This window comes from Arachis ipaensis, chromosome B09 (genome assembly GCF_000816755.2).
Source record: "Arachis ipaensis cultivar K30076 chromosome B09, Araip1.1, whole genome shotgun sequence".
Taxonomy (NCBI): domain Eukaryota; kingdom Viridiplantae; phylum Streptophyta; class Magnoliopsida; order Fabales; family Fabaceae; genus Arachis; species Arachis ipaensis.
In genome coordinates this window covers 41,013,898-41,021,318 of record NC_029793.2, presented here as the reverse complement: position 1 = coordinate 41,021,318, position 7,421 = coordinate 41,013,898, and the positions used below count along the sequence as shown (strand labels likewise).

At 38.4% G+C, this 7,421-nt stretch overlaps 1 non-coding gene across 1 annotated transcript; it reads left to right on the top strand.

Moving 5' to 3' along the window:
* TRNAS-GGA lies at window positions 6,245-6,332 on the top strand. The gene has a single exon. It is a non-coding gene; the product is annotated as a tRNA-Ser (tRNA).

The following is a 7,421-nucleotide window of genomic DNA, read 5'->3' as shown; positions in this document are numbered from 1 at the left end:
GCCTGCAGGCACTCTGTGTCAAACACAAATGGCGTGTCAGCAGCTAGCAGGTTGCTTAGAGGTTTTGCGATTTTTGAAAAATCTTTTATAAACCTCCTATAGAATCCTGCATGCCCCAGAAAGCTTCTGATTGCCTTAACATTGGCAGGTGGTGGTAATTTTTCAATTACCTCTATTTTTGCTTGATCCACCTCTATTCCCTTGTTTGAGATTTTATGCCCAAGAACAATTCCTTCAGTCACCATGATGTGACACTTTTCCCAGTTTAAAACTAGGTTGGTCTCTTGGCATCTTTTCAGAACAAGTTTCAGGTGATCAAGACAGGAGCTGAATGAGTCTCCATATACTGAGAAGTCATCTATGAAGACTTTCAGAAATTTTTCCACCATATCAGAGAAAATAGAGAGCATGCATCTCTGGAAGGTTGCAGGCGCATTACATAGCCCAAATGGCATCCTTCTATAAGCAAACACTCCGGATGGACATGTGAATGCTGTTTTCTCTTTATCCTGGGGATCTACTGCAATCTGGTTATAGCCTAAGTAGCCATCCAAAAAGCAGTAATAATCATGACCTGCTAGTCTTTCTAGCATTTGGTCTATGAATAGTAAAGGAAAATAATCCTTTCTGGTGGCTGTATTGAGCCTTCTGTAGTCAATACACATGCGCCACCCTGTAACTGTTCTTGTAGGAACCAGTTCATTTTTTTCATTATGAATCACTGTCATGCCTCCCTTTTTTGGGACGACTTGAACAGGGCTCACCCAGGGGCTATCAGAAATATGATAAATAATCCCAGCCTCCAGTAATTTGGTGACCTCTTTCTGCACCACTTCTTTCATGGCTGGATTTAGCCGCCTCTGTGGTTGTACCAATGGTTTGGCATTATCCTCCAATAAGATTTTGTGCATGCATCTAGCTGGGCTTATGCCCTTAAGGTCACCTATGGACCACCCAAGAGCTGTCTTGTGTGTCCTTAGCACTTGAATAAGTGCCTCCTCTTCCTGTGAATTTAAAGCAGAGCTGATGATCACTGGAAAAGTGTCACCTTCTCCCAGAAACGCATATTTCAAGGATGGTGGTAATGGCTTGAGCTCGGGTTTAGGAGGTTTTTCTTCTTTCAGAAGAAAGTTCAGAGGCTCTTTCATGTCCTCTGAATCCTCCAAATCAGGCTGAACATCTTTAAAGATGTCTTCCAACTCTGATTCGAGACTCTCAGCCATGTTGATCTCTTCTACCAAAGAGTCAATAAGATCAACTTTCATGCAGTCTGTTGATGTGTCTGGATGCTGCATGGCTTTGACAGCGTTCAACTTGAACTCATCATCATTGACTCTCAGGGTTATTTCCCCCTGTTGGACGTCAATGAGGGATCGCCCAGTTGCTAGGAAGGGTCTTCCTAGAATGAGAGTAGCACTCTTGTGCTCCTCCATTTCCAGCACAACAAAGTCAGTGGGAAAGGCGAATGGCCCAACTCTGACAATCATGTCCTCAATCACGCCTGATGGGTATTTAGTGGAACCATCAGCAAGTTGGAGACATATCCGGGTTGGTTTAACTTCTTCAGTTAAGCCAAGCTTCCTGATAGTGGATGCAGGTATTAGGTTGATGCTTGCCCCAAGATCGCATAAAGTTGTCTTGGTGCAATTACCTTCTAATATGCATGGTATCAGAAAACTCCCAGGGTCTTTAAGCTTTTCAGGAAAGCTCTTCAGAATGACTGCACTGCATTCTTCAGTGAGGAGAACTCTTTCTGTTTCTCTCCAATCCTTTTTATGACTCAAGATCTCTTTCATGAACTTGGCATAAGAAGGTATTTGCTCAAGTACTTCTGCAAATGGAATCTTTATTTCAAGAGTCCTGAGATAATCTGCAAAGCGAGCAAATTGCTTATCCTGCTCCTCTTTCCGGATTTTTTGAGGATAAGGTATCTTGGCTTTATATTCTTCAACCTTAGTTGCTGCAGGTTTATTGCCTACAGAAGTGGTTGAAGAAGCCTTTTTAGAGGTGTTGTCATCAGCACTTGTGTGTGTCTGATCCCTCACTGGCAATTGAGTGCCAGAGTTCGAAGCTGGAGTGACGTGAGAAGCAAACTCCTTGTCTGTTCCTGGCATTTGAACGCCAGGATTGTGCCCCTTTTGGGCGTTCAGTGCCAGATCCTGCCCATTTTGGGCGTTCAATGCCAGATCCTTGCCCATTTCTGGCGTTGAACGCCAGTCCTGCTTTGTTTCTGGCGTTGAACGCCAGTTTTGGCCATGGTCTGGGCGTTCAGCGCCAGCCTTCCACCAATTTTCTGGCGTTTTAGCGCCAGAATTATTTTTCCCTGGGCTCTTACTGTCCTCAGGTGAATTTTGGGTGGTTTGCTAATTTCTAAGCTTTTTGCTGCCTTGAGGTGAAGTATTTAATGTTTTCTCACTTCTTAGTTGAACTGCTTGGCATTCTTCTGCTTTTTGCCTTGACAACTGCTGCTTTGTTTGCTTAAACTGTTCATCCATATGTATATTAGCCATCCTTGTCTCTTGTAACCTGTCTTTAAATTCGGCTAGCTGTTTTGTTAGAAAGTCCAATTGCTAATTGAATTCAGCAGCTTGTTTTACAGGACTGAGTTCAGCAGTTACTGTTTTAACCTCTTCATTCATGGAAGGGTTGCTGCTTAGGTACAGATGCTGATTCCTAGCAACTGTATCAATGAGCTCTTGAGCCTCTTCAATTGTCTTTCTCATGTGGATAGATCCACTAGCTGAGTAATCTAGAGACATCTGAGCTCCTTCTGCAAGCCCATAGTAGAAGATGTCTAACTAAACCCACTCTGAAAACATTTCAGAGGGGCATTTTCGTAGCATCTCTCTGTATCTCTCCCAGGCATCATAAAGAGATTCATTATCTCCTTGTTTAAAGCCTTGGATGTCCAGCCTTAGCTGTGTCATCCTTTTTGGAGGGAAATATTGATTCAGGAATTTTTCTGTCAGCTGTTTCCATGTCCTTATGCTGGCTTTAGGTTGGTTATTCAACCACCTCTTAGCCTGATCTTTTACAGCAAATGGAAACAGTAATAGTCTGTAGACATCCTGATCTATTTCTTTATCATGTACTGTGTCAGCAATTTGTAAAAACTGTGCCAGAAACTCTGTAGGTTCTTCCTGTGAAAGACCGAAATACTGGCAATTTTGTTGCACCATGATAATGAGCTGAGGATTCAACTCAAAGCTACTGACTCCAATGGAGGGTATGCAGATGCTACTCCCATATGAAGCAGTAGAGGGGTTAGCATATGACCCCAGAGTCCTCCTGGACTGTTCATTTCCACTTAGATCCATGATGGAGAAAGGGAGATGATGTAAAATAAAAAAAATAATATTTTTATTTATTTATTTATTTATTTAATTATTTCAAAAATAAAATAAATAAAAATAGGTGAAGATTTTCGAAAAAAAGTGAGGAGAGAGAAAGTGGTTAGGAAGTTTTGAAAAAGATATGATTTGGAAAAGATTTTAAATTTTAAAAAAAATCTGAAATTTTTTTTTTAAAAAAAATAATTTTTGAAAATTTGTTTTAAAAATAGAGAGAAAAGATATTTTTGAATTTAGTGAGGAAAGAGAAAAACAATAAGATAGCACAAGATTTAAAATTTTTAGATCTAATGCTCCTTGTGTTTTTTTGAAAATTTTGGAGGAAAAATACCAAGGAACACCAAACTTAAAAATTTTAAGATCAAGACACAAGGAAAACTCAAGAACACTTTGAAGACTCACAAGAACACAAGAACATGAAGAAAGAACACCAAACTTAAAATTTTTAGAAAACCAAACCAAAATTTTCGAAAACCAAAGGGAAATCAACAAGAAAACACCAAACTTAAAGTTTGGCACACAATTTAATAGAGAAATTATTATTTATGAAAAAGAAGGTTTTGAAAAGAATATAAAAGATTCTAACCCAATTACCAATAACACAGATTAACGCTCTAGCCAAATGAGTTATGAATGTAACACTTGTTTTGAAGAAGTATATATATATATATATATATAATAAATTTTTTTTTAACCAAGAACAATAATAAGAGACTCTAAACCAATAAGAAAAATTTTCCTAATCTAAGAAACAAAATAAACCGTCAGTTATTCAAACACGAACAATCCCCGGCAACGGCGCCAAAAACTTGGTGCACGAATTATGAATCACACTTTTCACAACTCGTACCACTGACCAGCAAGTGCACTGGGTTGTCCAAGTAATACCTCACGTGAGTAAGGGTCGAATCCCACGGAGATTGTTGGTTTGAAGCAATCTATGGTTATCTTGTAAATCTTAGTCAGGAAGTCAATTATGTTTATCAGTTGAATTGCAAATAAACAATAGAGCATGGATTAAAGGTTACTTGTTATGCAGTAATGGAGAATATGTTGGAGTTTTCGAGATGCTTTGTCTTCTGAATCTCTGCTTTCCTCTGTCTTCTTGTTCACGCACACACGTCCTCCTATGGCAAGCTGTGTGTTGGTGGATCACCGTTGTCAATGGCTACCTTCCATCTTTCCAGTGAAAACTACGCTCACGTGCTCTGTCACAGCACGGCTAATCACCGGTTGGTCCTCGATCCGGTTGGAATAGGATTTACTATCCTTTTGCGTCTGTCACTAACGCCCAGCCTTCAAGAGTTTGAAGCTCATCACAGTCATTCAATCCTTGAATCCTACTCGGAATACCACAGACAAGGTTTAGACTTTCCGGATTCGCATGAATGCCGCCATCAGTTCTAGCTTATACCACAGAGATTCTGATTAAGGAATCTAAGAGATACTCATTCAATCGTATATAGAACGGAGGTGGTTGTCAGGCACACGTTCATGATTTGAGGAAGGTGATGAGTGTCACAGATCATCACCTCCATCACAGTTAAGCGCGAATGAACATCTTAGATAGGAACAAGCGTGTTTGAATGGAAAACAGAAATACTTGCATTAATTCATCGAGACATAGCAGAGCTCCTCACCCCCACCAATGGGGTTTAGAGACTCATGCCGTCAGAGAATACAAAGTTTAGATCTAAAATGTCATGAGGTACAAAATAAGTCTCTAAAAGTTGTTTAAATACTAAACTAGTAGCCTAAGTTTACAACAAATGAGTAAACTATGATGGATGATGCAGAGATCCACTTCTGGGGCCCACTTGTTGTGTGTTGGGGCTGAGAATTAAGCAATCCACGTGCAAAGGCCATTTGTGGAGTTGAACGCCAGTTTTTGTGCCAGTTTGGGCGTTCAACTCCAGCTTTTGATCCTTTTCTGGCGCTGGACGCCAGAATTGGGGAGAGAACTGGCGTTGAACGCCAGTTTACGTCGTCTATCCTTGTGAAAAGTATGGACTATTATATATTGCTGGAAAGCCCTGGATGTCTACTTTCCAATGTAATTAGAAGCATGCCATTTCGAGTTCTATAGCTCCAGAAAATCTACTTTGATTGCAGGGAGGTCAGAATCCAACAGCATCAGCAGTCCTTTTTCAGCCTGAATCAGATTTTTACTCAGCTCCTTTAATTTCTGCCAGAAAAATACCTGAAATTACAGAAAAACACACAACTCATAGTAAAGTCCAGAAATATGAATTTTTCCTAAAAACTAATGAAAATAGACTAAAAACTAACTAAAACATACTCAAAACTATATGAAATTAACCCCAAAAAGCGTATAAAATATCCGCTCATCAGATACACGACAGAAGGAATTTCTTTTTTATTTGTAAACTTCACCTTCAGCAAGCGTCAATTTTTTTCCATTTTTTTTACGAATAAAATAATGTGTCTTTCTCATAAGACTGAAATCGGTAAAAAAAAATAATCAAATCGCACCATCTCTGTAATAAGTAAATGCCTCCTTTTCTCCCGAGGTTGTCGGAATTATTCGTAATAAGATATTGGCTACAATAGAAAAGGTCTTGTCAATAAAATTTCCATTTATCCGAGATCTAGGCATAGGTAGGAATCCATTCGAAAATTGAATTCTTTATCGCGTGAGAAAAAAGAATCCCACAAACAAAGGAATTGTACAATACAAATAGTACGAAATAACGTAAAAAAGGACTCATTAATGAATTTTTTTAGCCTACGGCCTAGAAGTTGGTTTTTTTTTTATAAAAAAAAATTATTTCGTATAGGTCGAATTGATTATTTATTTTATATGGGCGCCTATCCAAAAATGGAATATGAATCATTCACTATTGCTCCGGTTTATGGGCCATAATCATCATGGGGGAGAGATGGCCGAGTGGTTCAAGGCATAGCATTGGAACTGCTATGTAGGCTGTTTGTTTACCGAGGGTTCGAATCCCTCTCTCTCCGTTAATTCATCAATCTGCAATATCTCAAATGCCAACGGATACCATTATTCCAACTTTAGTTGCTATGAATTTTCAATTCCAATTTTTTGGTAATATGAAATGCAAAATACTGGAAAAAGTGGACAGGGAATGCAAATCGTCCTGTATCCATGTAGATGATACCTGAATGAGCTAAAATTCTCGTATCAAAACTCTTGTTTTTTTAGTTAGTATTAAGTCTGACGAGAATAATATTCTACACCCAGCAATTCGTTGATTTTCAAACCAACCCATTGACTATCTATTATTTGATTTACTAATCCTTTATATTGGAATGGATGAAGGGTTAAATGGTTTGGCAATTCCTCACGTGGGGCTGAATCCAGAGAATTTTGAATCAGAGCTTTCGATTTATGTTCATCTTTCGCTGTAATAATATCTTGAGGTTTGCAGCGATAACTTGGTATATCTACTATACGACCATTAACTAAAACATGTTTATGGTTAACTAATTGGCGGGCTTGAGGAATAGTCGAAGCCATACCCAATCTAAAAAGTATGTTATCCAAACGCATTTCAAGTAATTGTAGTAAAACCTGACCGGTTGACCCCTTGGCTTTTCTGGCGATACGAATGTATTTAAGCAATTGGCGTTCTGTAAGACCATAATGAAAACGCAATTTTTGTTTTTCTTCTAAACGAATACAATATTGCGATTTTTTACCGGAGCGTGATTGGTTTTTAAATTCGCTTCCGACTGTAGGCTTTTTACTAGTTAGTCCAGGTAAAGTCCCCAGACGGCGTATTTTTTTGAAACGAGGCCCTCTGTAGCGTGACATAAAGACTCCCTTTTTATTTTAATTAAAAAATAAAAAATCGAAATTAAAACTAAACTAAATGACAAATATGATATGAGAAATGAAGCGAAATTCACAAAAGCATTGTAGTACAAAGAAGAATTGTATGAATTCTATCAATATCTGAACCTTATTCTATTTATAGAGAAAAAAGGAGGTTTGTTTCTTGAGTTGTTCTACAGAAATCAAACTTCACCAATTTTGGATTCCTAAAAAAAAGACATTATCCATTTTTTAAAAATAAAACAACAAAA